The 26,560-nt window shown below is 31.6% G+C and overlaps 1 protein-coding gene across 1 annotated transcript in view; it reads right to left on the bottom strand.

The window, feature by feature from the left end:
* Positions 1–24,940, bottom strand: part of LOC140445454 (inactive hydroxysteroid dehydrogenase-like protein 1) — a 121,286-nt gene extending 96,346 nt beyond the window's left edge. The window contains 1 exon segment of the mRNA XM_072537481.1: positions 24,574–24,940. The gene's annotated coding sequence lies outside the window, so the exon portion shown is untranslated.
* Positions 24,941–26,560: the final 1,620 nt, after the last annotated feature.

Raw genomic sequence — 26,560 nt, forward strand, 5'->3', positions numbered from 1 at the left:
TAAACCATTTCTGAGGCCGTCCAAATCATCCGATTTTAATTCCGTAAAGTACGTTAGATAGACAATGTGCCTTGTTATAAGTAAAAAATAGGCAAAACTCTATATATGGTCTATGTTTTTTGTATAAGATTTAAAAAAATTTAAAGTAAAAAAAAATAATACAAATAAATGCAAAATTGTTATGCAAAATGAAGGCTTGTTTTCCCCTCTTTTTATATTTATTGCTATTTTGCAGCATATAATGGTAATAAATTAAAACATTTTTAACCAGCCGTATCTTTTAACTAACCGTAATTTTAACTATTATTTATTGCTCGTTTTTAAGTTGTAAGCATGGAAAGTATAAAAAAAAAATGCGTGTTTTTAATAATCTTTAAATATTTTAATTATTTATGAATGTTCATGAACTATTTCAGAGAGAAAGAGATAATTTTAATTTAGTTGTTTTGTAAAAAATTCTTTTATTAGTGTACTTTTATCTGGCTTATTCATATTGACAATTCAAGAATGTATTATACATTTTAAAGTAGATGATTTTATACTGTTAGTAGCCCAGTCTGGTTATGCAAAAATCATCGATTTCACGGCAAAATTTTTCGTACTCGTATTATACTCGTATTTTTATCTTGCGTTTTTTTAAACAATAATTTATGGTCACAATTTGATTTTTTGTTTTTTACTTTATATTTTAAATAACCAATATTTATATCATTTTTTTATATTAGGAATATCCTTATTTTCCCGTTTTTTTTTAATTAAAATTGATATTATAATTTACGGAGATATTTGCAAAAAGTCACTTTTTTGCACTAATTTATAAATTTTATTAATTTTTTAAAAAACAAAATAAAATGCTAAATATATTTGAACATCGAGGAATTATCGTTTTTTAAAATTCAAATAGTTCAAAAATTATTTAATTTATTTAACACTGAGGCTAATTATTTAAACTATTGCACTTGCCCTATGAATGATGCTAGACAGATTTAGCAAATTTCATAGGATTCTTTAAGACTTGAACTATCTCAGAAGTTAAAAAATGTATATTGCATTTTCATCGAAAATATTTAAAAAATAAACGTTTTAAATAGGGATGTGTTTTTTACTTATAAACAATTGTAATAACTTCTATATTTTTCAAGCTACAGACTTGTATGTACAACCATTGGATAGCTGGTAAAAAAACTCACATTAAAAAAAACCTATGTCCAATAGCAACGAAGTTAGCGACTATTTTTTTTTTAATTATATCTCCATTGTTAAAAACATTAAGAAGTAAAATTTGCACAAATTTTGAATGAAAATCTAAACTTTATATTGAAACTTATATCTAAAAAATTCATCCAATTTTTCGAAACTTACAGCCTTTCGAAACGAAGGTACTTTCGAAAGATCGACATAAGAAAGTGGAGGGGAAACTGTTTCAGCTCCACGCTCCAAAATTTCGTCAGTCTCAGTGTAGTGGCTTTAGAAAGCAATATACTTATACTTCTTTGAGTAAAATATTTTGTGTATTTTGAACAAAAAAGTTTTAACTAATTTATTTAATTACTTTTTGATTGAAAAGTGTAAGTAATATTTAAAACTATTGAATGAATAATTAATTATAATAAGTAATTATAAAAAAAACACAACGAAACACATTGTTTAAATGATTTAAGATACTTACAATTTAGCAGAAATATCGGTAAATATCTTTTAAACTAGAAACTCTGCCACCAACTGAAAGTGCAGCCAAACAGCATGTTCTTCAAGTTTACTATCATTTAAAAATGTAATTAGGTGATAAGTTAGATGCTTGTGTCTATGGTTGGAGACAAAGTGCCACTGGTTTTGAACCAATTTATACTCTAGATAATTTAATTCCCGAAGAGATATTAAAGCACATTACATACAAATGCACCACAGGTTGCAAAATTACTAGATGTTCGTGCAGAAAACGTGGTTTGAATTGTACGAACTTGTGCATAAATTGTACTGAGGAAGAAGTAGAGGAGAAAATATGCTGCAAGCTCGGTAAAGTTACGTTTGACGACGACAGTGATTCTGAAAATGTATATTTAGAGACTGGTTTAATAAGTGAAGACAAACAACCTGCAACAAAAAGGTTCAGAGCTGACAATGAAGTCGAATGAATTAACCAAATTTTAACTTTCAAACCAATGTATGTAAAGAAAATAAAAAAAGTAAAGTTCAATAAACATTGCAAAATTTAATAAGACAGGTGATGAAAAAATCGACTTATTTTATCAAAGCAGTAACGCAGATTAGATTAATATTGTTGATCATATTTGTATGAAAAATAGAATAAAAATCAATATTTTTAATTATAAAAATACAAACAATTATAATTAATATCAGGAATATAATAATATAATGTGTAAAAAATTTGAAAAAAATATATGTTGATTTTCCGGGATTTTCCGAAATTTCCAAGTGGGGGGGGGAAGTATTAACTCCGCAGTATTAATAATGTCATCATTATTAATACTGCGACAGACTATTCCAGCCAAATTTAAAAAAAAGTAAGTTTTTACGGTGAATTTCAAATGAACTCGATTTTTCCGAGGTTTCCCATATTTTCCGGCCAGTGAAAACTATGTAGTTATTCATATTGTCTGTAGCTTAAAAAATATAAAAGTTATTACAATTGTTTATAAGTAAAAATACACCCCTTTTTCAAACGTTTATTTTGTAAATAATTTAAATGAAAACCCAATATGCATTTAAAAGAATCCTATGAAATACGCTAAATGTGTCTAGCATCATTCATAGTGCAAGTTCAATAGTTTAAATAATTAACCTCAGGGATAAATAAATTAAATAACTTTTAAACTATTTGACCGATCGAGGGGAAATTTCGCACAAATTTAAAAGACGGTAATTCCTCGATGTTCAAATGTATTAATAACATTTTATTTTGTTAATAAAAAAATTAATAAAATTTATAAATTAGTGCAAAAAAAACTGCTTTTTTGCAAATATCTCCATAAATTATTTATCAATTTTAATTGAAAAAACGGGAAAATAAAGATATTCTTGATATAAAAAATGATATAAATATTGTTTATTTAAAATATAAGGGAAAAAACTTGCCATGTTTCTTATCTCTGCTTGGTTGTTTCTGATTATATCGATGATCATCACTTTGGTTTTCTGCATATTTATTTTTAAACCATATTCCGTACTCACCGTGCCTAGCCTATTCATAATTTGTTCCAGTTCTTCTGGTGATGACGCCATCATCATATATATAACACATATAACGCCATATAACAGTGTCATCAGCATAACTTAAGTTTTTGATTTTTCTTCCACCTATTGTTGCTCCACTTTGCCATTTTTAAAAACTTGACGCATAATATGTTCACTATATATTGAATAGAATAGGAGTTATTATGCATCCGTGTCGAACTCCAGATTTTAATTTGAAGTTTTTCGAAACCACGTTATTAACTCTTACATTAGCAGTATTATTTACATATAGTTTTTGGAATAAATAGATTAGATGTTTTGGCGTACCCATTTTTCAAAGTACAAGCCACATTTTATCCCATTTTATGGTATCGAAGGCCTTGGAATAGTCAACAAAGCATAAATATGTTTCTATCTTAAACTCTCGAGATTTTTCGATAATTTCACGAATATTAAGAATATGTTCTCTTGTTCCTCTGCCTGGAATGAATCCGCATTGTTCTTGGGGAATTTGTTTTTAGTATTTCATTGATGATGGTTAGAAGTACTTTGCTCGTGTATGATATCAATGCTACTGTAAGGTAATTGCTGCAATCTGTCGGTGAACCTTTTTTATATATGTATCTTCTTTTCTCTGTATTATTCTCTGGCTCGTTGTTAGAGAATATTATGTCGCAGTATTGTTTCCACACCTCTGCGATATCCTCTGGATTTGTAATGGTATTTTCACTATTATCTTTGATGATCTATGTCTGCGGTTTGAATTCTCTCGGTAGATACTTGACTTTAGAAAAAAATTCTCTAGAGTTCTCTAGAGAGATAGTAAGTTATGAGGAAAAAAACAAAAAAAAACCGTATAGTACTATCTCGACATAAGTATTTGGTCTTACATTTATTTTTACTAAATATTAACACTAAACTCTGATTGTCTATGTATTTTATTTTAAAATATAAATGATGTATCTCCGATATGTTATTGACTTACTAATAGTGGTTCTTTTCTTTCCGTTGATTTCCTCTTTTTATATATGTAACTTGGATGCAGTTGGATTCATTGAAAATATATACAGCTGTGGCGCACCCAGGGGGTGGTTTTGGGGGTTAAACCCCCCCCCCCCAGGGCATATAAAGTAAACAATATATAAAGAATAGTAGGAAAATGTACCTTATGTCTTTCACACATAATACAAAAAATCCAAAACGCTGATTGAATAATTAAATTATCACTTTAAATAAGTAGAACACAATAATTATTGTATTATTGTATTAATACACAATAATTCATAATATTTTTCATTATATTTAGATATCGATACCTAATATTAGGCTTATGAAAAAGTAGACAGAACGAGTCTGTTGCGAGTAGCATGCGCCTACAGGACTGTATCTGCGGCGGCCTTGTGGACTATCACGGGTTGTATTCCTCTGCATGTGTTAGCAGTAGAAAGGAGACATCTCTATGGGAGAAGAAAGCATATAGCTATAACAGCTATAAAAAAAGAAGAAAGGGAAAGATCAATGGAAAGATGGCAAGAAGAGTGGAACAACAAGGAAGATGTTGCTCAGTGGACAAAGATGCTAATCCCGAGCCTAAGGGACTGGGTAGATTGTCTGTTTTAGGGCGTATCTTGATGGGTTCAGAAAGACAGATACAGATAAATACCTATACTGCGAATATTCCGACATTGCTACTCACACAATGCTGGAGTGTAATAGATGTACAGTGGAAAGAAACAGAATGTATAAAGAAATAGGTGTGAACCCTGTGACTGTAAGAGAGATGATCGTGAAAATGACGGGAAATACGGAGGGATGGAATAGTGTTCACAATTACATCCAAGCAGTCATAAAAAAGAAAGAAGAAGAAGAGAAACACCAACCGAGCTAACGACAGAGATAAGATCTAATTACTATTTTAATGGAAATAAGTCGTAATTGAAGGTTAAAATAAGTTTATTGACGTTTGAATTTTTGATCTTTGATCTTGCACTGATAACTTCATCGACCTAGAAAAGGCGTATGATACAGTTTCAAGACTTAAATTATGGCAAGCTTAACAACAACTCGACATTAGTTTATACCTTTTAGGAATAATCACAGAAGTATACTGGGATAACACTACTTACCTAAGAATCGGATATAGACTATCAGAGCCAATAAAAGTAACTAAATGACTAAACCAAGGATGCAATATGTCACCCTTACTGTTTAATTTATATATTGAGACAGCCCTCCAAAATTGGAACAACCCCTGCCAGGGAATGGGGATCCCCATAGGAAATGACGTACTGTTCTCCCTGAACTTTGCGGATGACCAAGTCATCCTAGCTCAAGATTCTTTTGATCTAGAATTTATGATAAAGCATTATAGAGAGAATATTTAAAATGATGGTTACAAGTCAGCATGAAGAAAATAGAATATTTACTTAGTTATCAATTCAGATGCAAGGTTTGAAGTGTTGATAGACGAGGACGTGTAAATCAAACAAGTGGCAAAATTTAAATATTTAGGTCTACTCATTAATAAGAACAGCTTGGGAGAAACCGAAATTAAACACAAATTAATCAGGAACGTAAAATTGTAGGATGTCTGAACTCCTTATGGTGGGATCACAATATTTCCAAAAGGAATAATAAAAGAATAGGGCAAAAAATGGTTGAATCAGTTCTTTGTTATGGCTCTGAAGTATGGACAATTAATGTAGACCTGAAGAGAAGATTGTTGGCAGTTGAAATGGATTATTTGAGAAGAAGTGCTAGAACATCACGGCAGGAAAAGAAGACCAACGAATCTATAAGAAATAACATGAATGCTACAGAAACGGTCATTGACAGAATAGAAAGAAGAGGTTTAAAATGGTTTGGACATCTATTGAGAATGCCTGACGAACGTTGGCCCCAAAAACTTCACAAATGGAAGCCCCCTGGAAGAAGAAAAAGAGGTAGACCTCGACGCTCATGGAATGAAGGAATTAGAAGAGCGATGGAATCGAGAGGTTTGGAGGAGGAGCATACCTTGGACTGGGAGGATTGGCGGAGGAGAACGGGAATACGGCTAAGGCCGTCTTCAAAATGTACCGTATTTACAAGTTGGATTTATTTCAAACGTCAATAACCTTATTAAAACCTTCAATTGTGGCTTATTCCCATTAAAATAGTAATTTCTTTAAAATGCCACAAGAAAATAGCTTCAGAACAATAGATAAGATCTAGATAAGAGAAGGGAGTATTCCAAAAATGTCGTCAGCCTTACAGTGGCCACCCCACTTTCGGAGTACGGTACGTGCGACAGTCAACTGCGCACAAGTAAGAGAGGGTGGTTTTAGTTGGTAGGCAGGATAATAGATACCTGAATGCATAGCGGTTTGGCACCGCTATCTTCAGTACTTTAAATTAAACCAAAACCTAAATTTTAGGAACTCAAAATAGAGGTAGGTAGCATAAAAAAATTTCAAAACCCCCCCCTAAGACAAATTCTGGGTGCGCCACTGATATACAGCCGCTTTTTTGATTTTCCATTTTTTACCATCTTACCGTTTTTTTATGACTATACTTAAATCTTTCAACGGAACTCTGTGTTAATTTTTCTATGCGTGTTTAGATATTTGAGATTTATCAAATTCTTTATTTTTAATATAAGATTGATGTTAACTTAATGGTTTTGACATTCTCTCCAACAAGAAATATCAAAGAATTGTATTTATAATATACCTTGTGAAGACGAACATTTTTATTTAGGTAAAACAAGATCAGTATCTTATTTCACAGTGGTAATTGATAAAGTTTAAGAATTGATGTGACGAGAGAATGACATACTGAATTTTAATTTAGATGATACTTTTTCTGATATTATTAAAACAAGGACAGTCTATAAGTATGTGTTTAACGAAGAAAAATTGCCACCATAGTTTAAACATTAAGGTAAATTTTGAGAAGTCAGTAGAGTTCATCTTGTATGGCTAATTCTAACGAAATAAAATATTGAGAGTCATGAAGAAAATGACAAAGTTTTCAAGGGTGGGATAGATATCACCAATTTTGTAAGTGATTATTTTTGTGTTTGCTTGTTCACTATTTATCATGAAAATCACATATCTGTTAAGACACTTTTTCTAAGCTTATAAGTAAGGCCTAAATTTACTGATTTCCCAAAACCTAGACTAAAAAAATTCTCAATTTTTTTTTGATACTTCTGGTATTTCTGATACTTAAACTTGAAATTTAACTAATTATGTATTTTATTGCTAAGACATACTACTTATAAAGCTCGTAAACTTTCACTTAAGGTGTTACTAAATTCAATGTTTACTTTAAAATTGCCAACAGTAATTTGGATTTTAATGACTTAAATAAAAGGATTTCAACATCTACTAGAACGTTATTGTGCGCTGCATTTCAATATAAGGAATAAGGATTAATATTTCTTAATTTATATGAATTTATTAACAACTGTTTTAATTCAGTGTGTGTATTACAAATGTTATATCTTCAGGCTGATTCGCAAATATACTGACAAAGCAATTATTATAAGTGTTCATATTATATATGTACTAGAATATGGCCCAATTTTAATGCATCGGGATTGTAGAACGTATGCTGTTCTACTAAAATGCTTTTGTTTTGTCACACCAAAAATATTCTATGCAGATTTATTTTAATATTATGAATGAATATGACAAATAAAAAAAAAGCGCACAACATTGTAAAGTTTTAGTTTTAGAAATTTATTGAAACAACCGTGTACTACTTATTAGAACAATTTAGACAATAGATATAATTGATAATATGATATAAAGGTACATAATAAAACTGGTTGTGCTTGTATCGTTACAACGTTTTAACTCCTTTTTATAATTTCTCCTATTTTTTTTGTATTTCACTTCTTATATATAGATTTTCTCTTCATTTTGTTTCCTTAACATTTGAGTTAATTTTCGTTCCAACCTTTTCGTTTTAGTTTAGATTTCACTCTCTAATCGTTCCTTTCAAATTAAGCTCCCATTCTCTAAGGTATTCAAACATAAGTTCACGAGCCTATTTTTTACATGTACATCAAATAGTAGTTTTCTAAAACTCCGAACTATGTATTGTAATTATCGAGCATCAGATTTATTCCTCAATACGAGTTTTTTCCCCATTCGTTTACCGCTTAAAAAAGGAGTGCCTTTAACAGGTTGAATTTCTTTATTACGTGCATGTATTTTTTTTAACTATGTCTTGGGAATATAAATTTTTATAGCTTCGAATACGTATAAGTGTTTAAAATACCCTTAAACTTAAAACACCCTTTTTAGTAATCAATTATGTTTGGAGCTATAGTATTCGATAAACGAATCCGTTTTCTTTTAAACCACTTTTTAAAAACTAATATTTCGAACCAAAGTACACATCCACTTCCCAGAAAATAAATAGCTTAGGCCTAATTTATAAAAAGCTACTATCCGATTTTAGTTCACAGTTACCAGTTAATATTTGGATCAACATGCAGTAAGACGTGAATATTTGTGTAGCTTAGTTATTGAGAAACTCACAATTTTGTGGTAAGTTTATTTAATTTTTTAATTAATATAATTAATGTTTAATTTAATTCATTGCGATAGTAAGAGATTCCTTTTTCGTTTATTTATTGAGTCCGACTGACAATTTACTTGATACCGCTAGTGTTCATACACAACCTCCTTCTGCATGTCGAGGCCAACCGCAGTTATCAATATTTTTGCTGAAAATGCAACGGTATTGTATTTCTACAAATAGACGGCCACCTTTTTTTCCGGGCCTATGGCCCTATCTTCAAAGGCCAAAAAACTATTGTGAGTGAAATATTCTAAAATTATAATATTTTTTTGCTGTTAGGAGCAGTAACTTTTACCATTCTTGTTAAGAGTTAATTTTTTTTAAATGTTAATTAATGTAAAATTATAATTTTGTAACGCACTGAATTTTTTTCAGTCGCTTAGTCACTGGAAAGAGCCTCAAAACAACTATAACAACAAGATAAAAATTCAGCTGTCCCGTTCCGCACCGGTGCCGACAATGTTACGATAAGGGCATGTATTTATAATTAATAACTTTAACAACTTTATTTTCCTTTGAAATAACAATAAATGTATATCTTTTACAAGTGGTAATAACATAATATGTGAAGTTATTTTTGAATTTTATTGATTAACCTTTGTTAGATCCTTGGAAAGGTGATTTATTTTGAAACAGCACAGGACCTATGCCCGCCTGAGCTAGCTACTAACTGTAATAAGGGTTACATGCAATGCAAAACTTTCTATTGTTAATTACAAAAATAATACAACTGTTAATCGGCAATAAAAAATTTAAATTTTAAAAATAATTTAAAAAAAGTTAGAAATTGCAAAAATAGATAAATGTATACTACATTTCTGGTGAAGACTTGTTGCTATCTTTCATCAGTTTTCCTTGTAGTGGAGTATCCAAAAATTGAACTTTGAGTTTATATTTCTGACTAACCCAAGAAAAGGCTCTCCATGAGCAAAAACAGGTTCAGGAAAATAAATCCCAACACTTTACAGAGATCTTTACCTGCTACAGAAATAGTAGGTAGTACTTTTTGTGGAAAGGTGTTTGTAAGATAAGGTAGACATACAGATAGACAGAAAGAATAAGCAAATCATATATTATATTGATGCAACCAAATTGATTTTAAATGGACATATTTCAGAGGAATGATTTCTTGTCTATGCCCCTGACAAATTTATTATAAATCACAGAAATATTTATTTTTATATCGCGTTGTTCTCTCTCTCTCTCTGTCTCTCTCTCTCTCTCTCTCTCTCTCTCTATATATATATATATATATATATATATATATATATATATATATATATGTATATATATATATATATATATATATGTATATATATATATATATATATATATATATATATATATATATATATATATATATATATATATTAGCACAATTCGTCAAACTTATAACTCAAATGTCAAACGAAATAACAACGTTATTTCTGTATGCTCTACGTCATTCAGACAGTCGGATAGATAGAAACTCATATACGGAAGGCCAGGGAATGTGTTCTGCTATTTTTACTGCTCCAGTGGTAGCTGCAAAAAGCGCCATCTATTTAGGTAGCCTTAAACCTTAAAACCTTAAACCTTAAAGCTTTAAAATGACTCTTGTTTTCCGTCTTTTTGAGATGTATGAAACGTGTAAAAGATTTAGTTGGTGATTTGAGTTACCGAAAGGAGCACATTTCGTAAAGCCTCAGTGCCGTTTGACAGTCCTCGTATTTCTGAAGAACAAGATACTGGTACTTCATGAGTGAGGTGAGTAGGCAGATTGAAACCCTGGAGGAATGAACAGATTGCTGCGATTTAATCGGTGCGTCGACGACACGATTTATCTCGCAATATAAGCGACAGCGTTTTTTCATGTCATGAAAAAACATTACACATTGCTGCGATTAGTCGCTGTAACGACGACGTGTTTTTTCTTATTGATCACATAGAACCGACGCGACGACGACAGCATAGTCTGGAATGGATTCTTCAGAATCGGAGGAAGAATAAAGAAAGATTCAGTTTTCATAGAATGGGCAAGTTTTAATATCTATTAATATTTTTATAGAAAAAGAAAAAGAGAATTTCATACGTTAATGCCACAACTTAGATCTGACAAAAATCGGTTTTATAAATACTTCAGAATGCAAATTAATTGTTTTGATGAAATTTTAAACTATATAAGGGAAGATATTTCTAAGCTTCGTAGTAATTGTCGTGTACCTATTTTAGCGGAAGAAACTCTAGCCATTACTTTAAGGTAAATCAATCATCACTCATTGTATTTTTATTTTTATATTTTTTTATATATCAACATTATAAAGGAGTATACACTTGTAAAAAGGTGGCTGCTGAAGCCGGAAATTATTGTCCGCAATCTGCACTAGTGGTACTTGGATTATGTTCAAGTGGAATGAATAAAAGTTTAGAATGAAAATTGCTTGTTTTAAAAAAATTTTAAGCTAAATAAGGGAAGATATTTCTAAGCTTTATAGCAATTGTCGTTTACCTATTTCAGCGAAAGAATGACTAGCCATTACTTTGAGGTAAATCAATCATCACTCATTGTATATTTATTTTTATAGTTTTTTATATATCAACATTATAAAGAAGTATACACTCCTAAAAAGGTGGCTGCTGAAGCCGGAAATGATAGTTCGCAAGTAAGTGGACTTTCATAGAAGTTTAAATCAGAGGTGCAACTATTGTAAATTGACGGTTGAGAACTCTGGTGTAGTTCAATTATCTGCGGCTGCTCTTCATAGTGCATTACCCGTTGCTGTGCAATTATTTGGGCAATTTGTAGTTTGGTTTAACCTGACGTTTTCCAGAAAATTATTTTATGAAGCCTGCATATGATAGAAACAATAAATCTGTTGAGTCTTTTTCTGTTTTTTTTTGCTTTTAAAATAACTAATAATAGACTCAGTTAAAGTTGTTGGTTTTGTATTTTGTACATTTCTCACTTGCCGTTTTTTTGCCTCTGGTTCTACAATAGGGGTGGTAACATCAGCACAAGTAGTATATTCTTTTTGTAGGTAACGGTACTTTAGATCACCAAGTTGAAACCCGAATCTTTTCGTTACCCGAAACATCTACACCATCATCTTTCTCAGTTACAGACTCTACAGTCGCAACTTCCGGCACATTTAAAGAGAATTAAGCAAAAAGCAAGAAAGGATGGAATGGAAAGGTTACCATGTTTTATTTTGTGTAGCTTGCCCAGTTTTTGTTTTGATTACTTTTAAGTATCGCACATAAGAATCACGTAAACTTTTCCACCTTCTCCTCCGTTCCTCACCTAAATAATATACTCTTTAATATTATTTAATAAATAACACCTAAATAATATAATATATGTTTTAGGTTTTTAGCAACAGGTAACAGCTTCAGTACAATAAGGCACAGTTATCGTGTTGGATTTTCCACAGTTGCTACAATTGTAAATGAAGTATGTGAAGCTATACGTAAAAAATTACAGCTTATTTATCTTCCTGAATTGAGAACAGAAATATGGCAAAAGATTTTCAGCTGAATATTTTCTAAACATAGCTCTTGTCAAAATCCATTACCTATACTAGGTATTCTAATGATGAGAGGGTACGGTGACAGAAAAAGATCTTATTGTCAAGTAGCCAACTTGTTCAAAGATACTTTCCCAAACCGTTCTCCTATTCAAAAGGCGACGGTACAAAAAACTGTAAAGCGATTTGAGAAAACTGGAGAATTACAAGCTAGATACCGATCAGGTAGACCGAAAAGAGTTATGAATGACAACAAAACTTTAGATATAATGCAAAGTTTTGTTGAAGATCCACATGCATCCATAAGCAGGGTTGCACAAGTACATGATGTAGGTCGTTCTTCAGTCTTACGTGTATTACGTAAAAATAAATTTAAACGATACAAAATTAACTTATTGCAAGATTTAAGTGAAGATTACTTTGATCGTAGATTAGAGTTTAATGGGGTAATGATGGATAAAATTGAAAATGATGAATATTTCGTACAGATTCATACGTACATATTCATATTCGAACAGAATATGTTTTTCCGATAAAGCAACCTTTACGCTGTGTGGAAGTGTAAATCGACACAATTTAAGGTACTGGAGTGACGTAAATCCACACTGGAAGCGTAAAAACCATACTCAAAGACTACAAAAATTAAATGTATGGTCAGGTACTCAGTTAATTGGGCTATTTTTTTATCGAAGGAAATTTAACGTCAGATATTTACGAAATTTTACAGAATGACCTTCACGTTCACCTGATTTTAATCCTAAAGATTATCTTTATTGGGGATACTTGAAAAATTCAGTTTACAAAACTAAACCAGCAAATCTTGCAGATCTAAGGCAACGAATTCTCGATGAATCTCGAATAATTTCTAGACAATCATGGAAAAATGTGGTAGACACATTCTACCATCGATTAGCGTACTGTCGACTCACAAATGGAGCACATTTTGAACACTTGATAAAGTAACCATTATGTTAAAAAATGAAATCTATCAATTGTTATGTTTTAATGTAGTTGAAAATAGTTAGTATTAAAAAATTTATTTGAGACAATTAGCGTTGCCAGACTTCTGTTTTATGTATTTAAGACTTTCCAGACTACATAAAATCATGAGTGTTACATATGGTTGAACTCGTATTGAATAGAAGGGACGGGATGGATTTGAAAAACTAAAGTTACTAATAATATAAGAGAAACGGCAAATTTGGCAACATTGCAAATATCAAATATGGAATCTCCGTATCCCAAAATAGGCGTACCTCAAATTTTGTACAATTAGGACTAGCAATTTACGAGATAATTGGCCGTTTCCAGACTTTTGGGTCACTCTGTATATATATATATATATATATATATATATATATATATATATATATATATATATATATATATATATATAGTTTTTATATTTTTTCGGGCTTTACTCGACGTTGAATGCCTTTTGATTCGAGAAAAATCATTGTTTTGACGACGTTTCGGCAAGGTTGCACTTGTCATTGCCAGGTCAGGTAGTAACTATTCTTGCACCAGAAATGAATATGTTAATTGACTTTTAAAATAATAATTTTTAAGCCCAAAAGTATTTTAAATATTATGTTATTTTATGCATAAATAAATTATACCTTTTCAATGCTATCTTATTTATTGCAGACAGTGTTTCAAAATTACCTTGAAACACTCGAATAAGCCATCGAACTTAATTACACCTCTTAATATTTTTTACAATCATATCGTATCTTTTATATCTCGACATATTGGTCAAGGCTAAACTAAATATTAGTTATGAAATAAGACACAACACAAGTACGTGTAACACAATATTTTGTTAGTGCGATCCATAATCAAAAGAGATTATACAATCATATATTATTTATGTTGTTGATGACAAATATTTTAAAAAAGATTTGTACATAATATTGTCTAAAGCTATTTTCTTGTAGCATTTTAATGCTTTTTACTGTTTAAAAATAATATAAAAACACATAAACATCAGAATAAACAATGAAAATAATTATCTAACAAAATTTTGTGGTTAGTTCCCGATAAAAGCAGTAATATGGATCTAATGGAAAAGCGAAGGCAACATAAACAACAACGTAATCAAGACAAATAGAAACAGATACGCAAAGAAATTCGCCAGAAAATTAAGAAAGCAAAAGAACGTTGGATGGGGGAAAGGTGCAACGAAATAGAACAATTGCAGGAAAAAGGAGATAGTTTTGGACTACATAAGAAGATCAAAGAAATATCGAATATACACAAAAGCCACCACAGAACAAGAACACGCAACGACAGAAACGAATACATAGAGTCAGAAGAGGAGATAGCAATGGTGTGGAAAGAATACGCAGAAAGACTTTTTAATGACGAAAGACCAACACAACCAACGCGCAAACTTCCTTCCGAAAACTTATCAGGGCCATCAATAATGCGAAGTGAAATAGAATATACAGTTAGAACCACAAAGATGCATAAAGCAACAGGTCCAGATGAAATTTATATAGAAGCAATAAAACTACTAGACGAGGAGAATATCGAAATCTTGGTAAAGCTGTTCAATAGAATTTATGATACTGGTTACATTCCGCGAGAATGGCTGCAGTCATCCTTTGTGATGATCCCAAAATCAGCTAATGCCACAAAATGCAATGAACTCCGATTAATCAGTTTAATGAGTCACTTGCTGAAATTCTTCCTTAGAATATTACACTAAAGAATGTACAAGATACTAAAAGAACTTAGCGGGTCAACACAATTCGGTTTTAAGGGAGGACTAGGAACAAAAGAGGCAATTTTATGTTTGAACACTTTAATACAAAACTGTTTAGATCAACGAAAAGATGTCTACCTCACCTTCATCGACTACGAGAAGGCATTTGACAATGTTAAACATGATATCATGATGGAACTACTACATAGGGCCAACATTGACCAGAAGGAGATCAGAATTATTCAGAATCTATACTGGAACCAAATGGCAAAGGTGAGGATTGATCAAGACCAATATACGGATGAATTTGAAATCCGAAAAGGTGTCCGCCAAGGGTGCATACTCTCTCCGATGCTTTTTAATTTATATGTTGAAAATATATTTGCGGAAGCATTAGAAGACACGGAATTAGGCATTAAGGTGAACGGCATACCAATTAGCAACCTACGCTATGCGGACGACACAGTGATTATAACTGATAAATTGGAAGATCAGCAGTTATTACTTGATAGGGTGAATAGCATAGGTAAAAAATATGGCCTCAAAATCAACATTTTGAAAACGAAATATATGGTCATTAGCAGAAACCCTCCAGAAAACCCGATAATATGCATAGGTGACGATCGCATAAAACGCGTGAAAACTTTTAAATACCTTGGCACCACAATCAATGACCAATCGGATCCACAACAAGAGATAAAACCCGAATACAAATGGCAAGACAAGCTTTTGTGAAATTCAGACCGCTCCTATGTAATCAAAACCTAAATTTCGAAATACGCTACAGAATGGTCAAGTGCTACATATGGTCCATCTTGCTTTATGGCATGGAAACGTGGACTTTGAAAAAAACATCTATCAACAAACTTGAAGCATTTGAAATGCGGTCATTAAGAAGAATGATGCGCATACCTTGGGTGGATAGAGTTCGAAACGATGACGTCCTTAAGAGAGCCGGTGTGGAAAGAGAACTCTTTAAATTAATTAAAAAACGCAAGATTGGTTACCTTGGGCACATATTGAGAGGAGCAAAATATGAAATACCAGAGTTAATCCTACAAGGGAAGATCGAAGGTAGGAGAGGAACCGGCCGCAAACAATTATCCTGGTTAAGAAATATTAAAGAATGGACAGGAATACACAATACAGGCGAGCTGTGTCACGCCGCCAAGAACAGAATTCTAGTAATGAGATAGTCGCCTACGCACTTTGGTGTATGGCATGTTAAGAAGAAGAAGAAGAAAAGCAGTAAATAAGAATATTGTACTGAAGCTATTTTCTCGTGTCATCTTAAAGTAATTATATTCTAATGGAAATAATCCACATTATTGAAGTTTAAAAAAGTTTTATTGACTTTTCAATCTCTACTTCGGTAATCGTTGTCAAAATACAAACATTAATAAATTAAACCAATTTTGTTGCTTGTTACTTGGTGAAAAATTCATGTAATAATTTAATTTTATCTGACTCGTTTTAATTGACATTTAATTCAGACATATTATGCATATATTATGCATTTTAAAGTATATATATATATATATATATATATATATATATATATATATCTATATATATATATATATATATATATATATATATATATATATATATATATATATATATATATATATATATAACAGCGCTACAGGCATTATGCAGGCCCTTGGCTTCTAAAAACTTGGTTATTTCCCTCCATTTTTTCGGTCCTTTTCTTTCTCCCTCCAATTTCTCACGCCTATTTCTGACAAGTCTTGCTTTACTGCTTCCAACCATTCATTCTTTGGACGTCCTTGCCCTTTCCTATTTCTCCCTCCTTCATTATTGTTTTAACATTTTAATTCTCTGGCATTCGTATAATGTGACCAAGACATCTAGCTCTTTGGGCTCGTATTTTTACTGTAATTGCCGGTTTTTCATACATCTTCATTATTTATACAAATTTGTTCGTCTTCTCCAAATATTCCCTGTCGTCTTTTATAATCCAAAGATTTTTCTGAGCAGCTTTCTTTCCCAGCTTTCTGCTGGCTCATAATCCACGTTTCATTGGTATACATTACTGTGGGTCTGATTACTGTCTCGTATACTCGCAGTTTAGCTATTCTTGACACATTTTCTGCTTTCAGTGATGAATTTAGTAAACCTATCGCTCTGCTTCCCTTCATTAGTCTTTTATCTATCTCTTTTTCTTCGTTTCCCGTATTCAAATTCTGACACATTTTCAAAACTATAGACAGTCTCTGCTGCTTGCGTTTTAATATATTTGTTATTATTTGTTATGTCTCCGCTCATTTTCATATTTTGCGTTTTTCTTTGGTTTAATATTAATCCGTATCTTCTCGCTTCTTCTTTAAATTTCTGGAAAACTTTTTCTTAATAATTTTTTTGTTCTCACTAGTATTACCACATCATCCGCGTACGTTACGCACTGTTCCTTGCTATTGAAAATAGTCCTGTTTGTGCTTATATTTGATCTTCTTACAATTTGTTCTAATACTAGGTTGAATAAATTCGTTAATAGTGGATTTCCTTGTTAAAAAACTCCATTTACTGTGAACTGTCTTGAAAAGCTTCCTTCCATTGTTACCCTATTTATCGTGTTTCTAATCGTCATTCTCAGTAGCCTTATAAGCTTTTCTGGTATTTCTAATGTTCTCATGGCCTCATATAGCATCGTTTGATTTAGGGAGTCATATGCTCATTTAAAATCGATAAATACCATATTTAATTCTAAGTTTTGTTTATAGCTATTATTTTATATTAATTTTAATAGTAATTGTTCTTCCTGGTCTAAAACCTCCCTGATATTCTACGATCACTTTGTTGTCATATTTTATTAATCTTTTTCTAATAATTTTTGCAAGTATTTTATGAGGGTGAAAACTATACCTCTATAGTTTTTGCACTCCATTTTGTATCCTTTTTTATAGATAAGACAAATTGTTTCTGCATTTCTTTCTTTTGCCAAATTATTAGTGTCAAGTGGAATATCCTTTCCTTCAATCTTTCGCCACATCCCTTAAAGTTCCGTTTGTTGGACTGTATTTAATTGATCTTCAAAATATTTCGCCCATCTGTTTAATTTTTCTGTTGTTTCACCTAGAAGTAAGCCTTCGTTATTTCTGTAATTCTGTGGATTATTCTTTGTAGTTTCTCTGCATAGAGAAAGTTTCTCTGGATTTCTTAACTTCTTGGTAGAAATTATTTGCCTCCTTCTTTATGTAGGCTTCTTCTATATTTTTCAAATGCTTTTCTAGCTGTTCTTATCTCTTTTTTCTGCAAATTCTTTTTACTTCCCTTCTTCTTGCCATATAATTTCCAATCGCAATTTCGATATTTTTTTATCTCTGTAGTTTTGCCCTCTCTCTTCTTGCCAAAACATTCCTACATTCTTCATCGAACCAGTCTTGCCGTTTTGTTTATATGCTCTCTTCCTATACACTTTTCCGCCGCTTCCGACACGGCTGTCTGTATGGTCTGCCACTCTTCGTCTATGTCCTGTTGGAATGGATTAACTAGTTTTTTATTTATTACTTTCTCTAGTCTGTTTACAACTTGCTTTTCTTGAAGGCGCCACAGCTCTTCAGCATTTTGAGGTATAAAATTACGCCGATACAATCGTTTTATAATAACCCCCCAGACATTCTCGATTGAATTTAAATCTGCACTATAGCTGGGCCATGGTAAGGTTTCGATGTTTTTATTCTGGAGTTTTGGGTAGCGGCTAGGAACTCCCTTGGATAGTCTTATCAGGGAAAATGAATCAATCCCTGCCCTCCGCAGATTTCCTGACCCGGGAAACTAGTACCTGCTTAGGGCCCCTTGTCCAAGGACTTAAAATGACAACAAAAGGACATAATTGGTCTAGCAGAGGTAAAAAGAAAAGGGGAAGAGTGCATAACACCAGAGTCCGGTAACGTCCTATATTACAAAGGGCGAGAAGAATAAAGCCTAGATGGCGTAGGATTTCTAATTTATAAGAAATATGCACATACAGTAGAGCAATTCGTAGGAATATCTGAAAGAATTGCAATGATTAGGTTAAATGTAAACGAGAACATCTCCCTGAAAATTATTCAAGTATACGCTCTAACCGCAGCACATTCCGATGAAGAGATAGACGAATTTTATGAGAAAATTGCAGAAACTGGCACGAATTATCACAGCACGTATACGATGATAATAGGAGACTTTAACGGTAAGATCGGACAACGACTTGAAAAAACCGAAAACTATATAGGACAATTCGGCTCTAGAGTTAGAAACGAAAGAGGAGAAACCTTGGTTAACTTCCTACAAGCCAACAAATACTATGCAATGAACATATTCTATAAGAAAAAACCTCAAAGAAAGTGGACGTGGCTATCCCCAGACGAAAAAACTCGGAACAAAATAGATTACATACTCTGCAACAAAACAGATATCATATAGGACGTAACAGTAATAAATACTGCTAAGAAAAACATAATAACCATTAGAAATAAACAAGGACAACTAGAAAAAAGTAAATCTAATATTGCCAACTCAATTGAAAACTTCTACGCCGATCTGTACCGTTCCAGAAACGATCCCCTTAACTCCTCAAAGCAGAACTTGAAAAGGCAGATAACAAATGTCAACTCAGAAGTTATGCTCGAAATAAGCCACGAAGAAATAGAAATAGCAGTAAACGAAATAAAAAGGAAAAAAGCTCTTGGAAGCGATGGAATCCTAGCAGAAATGTTGAAGGAATGCGGAGAAATAGCCATCACATATCTAAAAATACTATTTAATAAATGTGTATTTCAAGGCAACATACCCGAACAATGGAATACTGCTAAAACAATACTAATACACAAAAAGGGAGACACCACAGATCTGAAAAATTATCGACCAATTTCACTTCTTTCACAACTTTACAAAACCTTTACAAAGATTATTACAAACAGGTTAACAATTAAATTTGACGGATATCGACCAGTGGAACAAGCCGGATTTAGAAAAGGGTACAGTACCTGTGACCATCTATATACTTTAAAAATCCTAATAGAAAAGACTAACGAATACAATCTGCCATTATGTCTGGCTTTTATAGATTATGAAAAAGCTTTTGATAGCCTAGAACTGTAGGCAATAGAAGAAGCATTAGTCAACAACCGGATCGACTCCAGGTACAGAATATTAATACATAATGTTTACGAACAAGCTGAAATGATAGTGACGTTGGGTAATGGAATCGAAACAAGACCAGTAAATATCAACCGAGGAGTAAGACAAGGAGACGTAATATCTCCAAAATTATTTACAGCTGCCCTAGAAGATATCTTCAAGTTAATAGACGGGGAAAATAAGGGAATCCCTATTAACGGAAGATACTTGAACCATCTTAGATACGCAGATGATGTAGTACTAATAGCCGACACGTGGAATGCACTAAGTACGATGATTGAGGAGCTACACATAGAATCTCTAAAAAAAGGACTGAAAGTGAATTTCAGCAAAACTAAACTCATGTCAAACAAAGATGACAAACTTATGATAAACATCGACGGGACAGAGATAGAACAAGTAGATGAATATACATATCTGGGTCAAAATGTCAAGGTAAGCAAAGAAAATCAGACTACCGAAATAAGCAGACGTGTAAAAATGGGATGGGCAGCATTCGCAGGACTCTCATACGTACTTAAAAATAAAAATATACCTCAAAGACTGCGAACTAAAGTATTTAATTCCTGTATCCTACCTGTACGTACATATGGAGCTCAAACCTGGACATTTACTAAAATAAAAATGGAGAAGATCAGAAAAACTCAGAGAGCTATGGAACGAGAGATGCTGGGTATCTCACTCAAAGACCATAAAACCAATGAAAACATTCGTAATAGAACAAAAGTAAAAGATGCTGTCGAACTGGCAGCTAAACTGAAATGGAAATGGGCTGGATATAACGAACGTCTTACGGATGGCCGATGGAATAAAGAAATCGGGCATTGGCGGCCATATAAAGCCAAAAGACCACTAGGAAGACCACAAATGCGATGGAGCGACGATATTAAAAGAACTTCAGGGCCAATGTGGAAACGTCTTACAAACAACAGAGATGAATGGCGAGAATTAGGAGAGGCCTATATTCGGAAATCCGAATAGAGAAGAGGGCTTAATAAAAAATTCTGTAGTCACTGGTTTATTATATTTGCAGTGTGAACAGGACAATTATCTTGGAGGATAAAATTATTTTCCGAATACACCTGTTCTACACTGGAAAACATGATGTTTTTTAGATTCAGATAAGTCTGACCAACAAACCTGCCATCAATACGTCATACCATTCCCATTCCTCTAGATGAAATCCATCCCCATACATTGGCGCTAAAATGACCAGCTACTCGATATCTATAAATATATAGAGGATGATCGAATCTATTATTATCTGGTCTATACACCCCAATTTTACCCTTTTTAGAAGATTGAAAAATTTTCTCATCTGTAAATATTAATCTGTCCCAAAAATCTTGATTTTGTAGCTGATGGTTGAAAGCAAATTGTGGTGTAAGAGTTTGTTTTTTTTTTCTAAAGTTCGGTACCTAAGATGCGATGCTTTAATTCTGCTCGAAGTTGTAATTTCTTTGTTTTTACAAACTGTGACATAATTATTGCAGTTTTCGCATCTTCAAAAGGATTCTCTTCTAATCTCTCCAAAAACGTTCTATTTTTGGTAGATATTTTTGGCCTTATAGAACCTTGTTTTCTTTCGAGAGTTTCTTGTTCTCTCCATCTTTTAATAATATTAAAAACTGTTGTTCTGTTTCAGTTAAAATGGTTTGTTACGACAGAAAGCGACCGACTATCTTCTAATTTCGTTACGATTCTTGATTTTAGTTCTTTGCTAGCATGTGGAGCCATTTTTTGAGGTTGAATAGAATAAGTTACCTAAGAAATTTTAAGATTTGGCAGTATGTATATTATACAGTATGTAAATAATAAATATTTATCCTTCAAATACACTGCTCAATTTTCTACAAAATACGCTTTAAGAGTCGTATCAGTTTTTTTAGGAACCAGCTGTACATATTATAAGGTACTGCCTAAAACTTGGTAATGTCCCCAAACAAAGATTCCCAAAAACATAGTATCTCACTAAAATAATTTAATAGCCCTAAAAATTATGCAGAAAATATTAAAAATTATTTTGTCTAATGGTAACTAAGCAATAAATACACAATACTGAACTAGTATGACATAAAAAAACGGGTGTGGCAGTCCAGTGGGACTGCCGGTGGGAGTTACTCTTCTATACACGCATTCGCAGTTACAAATTTATTTGGGAGTCAATCTGCACAATCATTACATATGTAATTATATAGGTAAGACATAGCAGAAAGAGAAACATAATTAATAACAACTTACTAACAATGAAGATATTATTCCATATAATAATACAATACAAATTAAAATGCAATATCCATAAGTATTTAAAAATGACAATAATGTAATAATATTAACCCGGCGACTGTGTGGTGAAATTTTCTGACAGGAGCTGTGTGTTGGGGTAATTATCACCCCATTTTTTTTTATTTAGGTATAAAATTGAGAAAATATTTTATTTTTACATGCAACCTTAGGATTTTAAATCATGGTTATATTGTTATATAATCTTTATCAAGATATTTATTAAAGATAAATCATTTAAAAAATTTCCGTTAAAAATTCAACGATTTAAAAAATATACTAAAATTTAGTTTATATTTAAACCAATATTACAATTTTTGTTACCAAAATTTTTATTAGAGATATAGAATAACAAAAAATACAAATTTTATAAAAAGTAACTATAAACTTTTGTTTAAATAGCATAATTAACAATTATTTGCACATTTAGAACAAAAATATACACAATGTTCAAGACAAAGAAAAATGTCACATTTCACACATTTTTTTGGCACTTTCTGTCCTTTCCACGGGGTCACACTCCACATCTGGATGTTGTTCGTTGCTTCTGGTTTGGAGGTCCTTGAGAGTCCTCTCCGCCTTCATTTCTTTTTAGTTTGGCTCTTATGTCTGATGGTATTCTTTGATTGTTACCTCTTTTTTCAATATATGGTTTAATTAGTGCCAAACCAAGTTGTTTAAAAAAAATCTGCGTTAAAGTTTTTCAGTTGGCTGGTTATGTGGATAAATAACATAACTATTTATTCCTGAATTATTAAGCAGTGAAAAAAAAATGTTAGAGGCCATCGCTTGCTATTACGAGACACATTATATAACGCAGACATTTCGTCAACCATATCTACGCCACCTTTTTTGTGATTATAAAAGTCTATAATCTCAGGTTTATTTGATTTGTGGTCAAATTCTATATCATGATGAAGTGAAGAAGCTAATAATAATATTTTATTTTTCTTCGGGACGTGACACCAAAGAAATGTCTTTTTTAAATCCGAAAATTGCGTGGTTTTCAGCTCTGTTCACGTAGGTACTCGATAAATCTGGCGATGTTGCCACTATTTTAAGAAGCGCTAATGAACGACGTGGGTGATTTTCACCCCACAACACAGTTGCCGGGTTAATAAAAAAGTCCTCCCCGACTGCGAATCGAACCCCGGTCTCCCGCGTGACAGGCGGGTATACTGACTACTATACTACCGAGGACATAACACAAACGTATTTCAAAATTGACAGTTCTGGATCATACAGTGATTTATTGAGATTATTATTTTGAAATACAAAAGACTAATATAATTATGAACATTTAATAAATAGCACAAAACATATAACATAAATAATATTATTATTAAATATTTTATTATATGTATAATATTATATGTACATATATATATATATATATATATATATATCTTTATATAATATTAAATTATATATATATATATATATATATATATATATATATATATATATATATATATATATATATATATATATATATATATAAAGGAACATTTTTTTATTCGAGAGAGGAAGAGAGAGAAAATATATCTTCTGTCTCTCTCTTACTCATTATCTTACATATGTAATGATTTCACAGATTCACTCCCATACAAAAACAGTGTTTTTGAGACATAAAAATTTACAAACCCTTGAATTTTTCGCATAAATTTTGAGGTTAAGTGAAAAAAGTATAAATATAAAAGTTTTATATCTATACATTACCTACAATTTTGAAATTTAATTTTTTTTTCAAAGGACTTGTAGTTTTGCCGGAAATCGTTAGAAATTATTTTTTCCCCTTAAAAACTCACCCCCTTCTGCGTCCCGACCAAAGATAAGTGAATTATGTTTCTTTTAATTTTTGTTATATTTTCTTCCTTTTCCAATGGGTTCATCTCATTCCTATTATTTTTGTCTCAAAGATTATTTCCCCTGGCCTAATTAATGTATGTAAATCAGTTTAATTTATATTAAATTTTGATATTTTATTTTATTTAGATAAATATCCAAATATTAGAACTATTTAATTTTTTCGTTTATTAATTTGTTAATTACATAAATTTTAAATTTTAACTGTGTTAATTTAAAATATATTATGTGTGTATAATACGTCTTTTAATTCAAACGAAGAAACTTATTAATTAAAGATTAATAAGAACGCTTACTCACTTGAATTGCGTTAAAACGCGAAGTATCTTCCTGAAGCAATTAATTCCACAATCAAGCAAACACAAGACACACTTGGATAATCACACCAACAAAATCCCTCGATAAACTCGACGAGGTCTAAATCACAACAAAACTACAGCCACTGCTTGCTTTACAATTCTGATGATGTTTGACCCCGGTAAACAATGAATGACCTCCTACCACATATACAGCCGAATCAACGATTTAAGTTTATTTGATAGAGATAAACGAATTATTTATTAAATTACTTTCTCCAAATATACACTGGAAGATAACAAGAAATAAATAGAATTTTGTTGAATTTTATTGCCGGTACGAATATTCTTCAAGAGCTGCAGAACACTACACAAGAAGATGGTATAAACCGTCCGACTGTATCACTTACGTGACCGTTATTCAAAGTTATTAATATTTTAAGGTGAAAGTAGTTCAGATTTTTAACATGTCACGACTAAAATTTGGTTTCCCAAACTTTGGTTTGGTGTTACACCTAAAGTGGTGTATATCATGTTTTGTGCATTATGAGAAACAGTTTTGCTAGAATCTGTATAATAAATTACCCAACAGATTATTAGCACTTTTTTCTTGTACATTGCAGGAAGATATCTTTGTCTAACTATAATAATCATTGAAAATTATTTAAGCAGTTTTTTTGTTGTATTTTATATTGTTAAAGTGACTTACCTCACAGCATTTGAAGAAACTGAATCGGTTGTAAATAGAAACTTAAAAAATAGGCAAAAATTAGGCACAACTATTATGTTTTACTCAAATATAGTCACTGTATTTAGTCACTCCCACTAATACTGACACTAATACAGTAATAAAAAAAGCTCGGATTATAGACAAAATGCATTTTTTGCCTATTTTGCCTATTATAATTGTTTTTTGCACTTTTTGCCTTTTTTCGTAAATTCCGCCTATTTGTGCCTTTTTTAAAATTTCATGGTACTACCCATGATATTATTCTATTAGTAAACCATTCTATAATAAAATTTTGGGTCAATATTAAAATATCAATGGTTTGTTTATATAACAGATTTCTAGGAAAATGTACCTGATCGAGACTTAGGGTTAACTATTTGGAAATCCCTAAGCTTTATTAGTTTATTATCAGTTCTACATTCGGTTACTGTATCAGAGTTTAGTCACAGTATAAAGTTATACTGTGGTTTAGTCACAAATTGCTATATCCCAGTTTAGTTTTGTTGCGTATATCGAAAAGCAAAAAACACGTTTTAAAACGTTTTAGACATTTGTGTGAAAAGATGACATCTAAATTAAGGCTATGGATCGCACCTTATTCGGAACTTTCTCTAGAAGGAGATGGAGCATTTTATAAACCATGCGGCAAATCGGTAAGTTTTATTTTTTCTCGTCCCACAACATAACTAAATTCTAAAGCGGTTTTAGAATTCTAATTATTTTTTTTAAATTCTCAGATTTCAAGTAGAAAAAAGTACTTTATTGACCAGCATTGTGGAACCCTACTTCATAAACGTAATTTGGAAAAACTAAATTCCTCTAAGTTAGCCCAAATATCTCTGCGGGATAGTTTAAGCAGTTAAAAAAAAAGGAGGAAGACGCATTTAAATTTGATTTATGCCAGATGATAATTGCATCCAACATTCCTCTATATAAAGTTAATAAGTTATTAACTTTAATAACCCTAGTTTTAAATGCTCATTCGAAAAATATCTTAATAAATCCTTACCGGACGAGAGTACATTGAGAAAACATACGTTAATTCACTTTGTACAATAAATCATAAGTTATATTTCTTTATTGCCTATATTTTGCCTAAATGTTAATATTCCTGCCTTTTTTAATAAAAATCTTTGCCTATATAGGGACCTTTTTCTTCAATTTTTGTTGCCTTTAAATCCGAGCTTTAGTCATAAAGTTCTTTCTTTACAATAACACATCTCAATCATGATCAATATCAACTAAATCCAGTAGGCTTATA

This window comes from Diabrotica undecimpunctata, chromosome 7 (assembly GCF_040954645.1).
Source record: "Diabrotica undecimpunctata isolate CICGRU chromosome 7, icDiaUnde3, whole genome shotgun sequence".
NCBI lineage: Eukaryota > Metazoa > Arthropoda > Insecta > Coleoptera > Chrysomelidae > Diabrotica > Diabrotica undecimpunctata.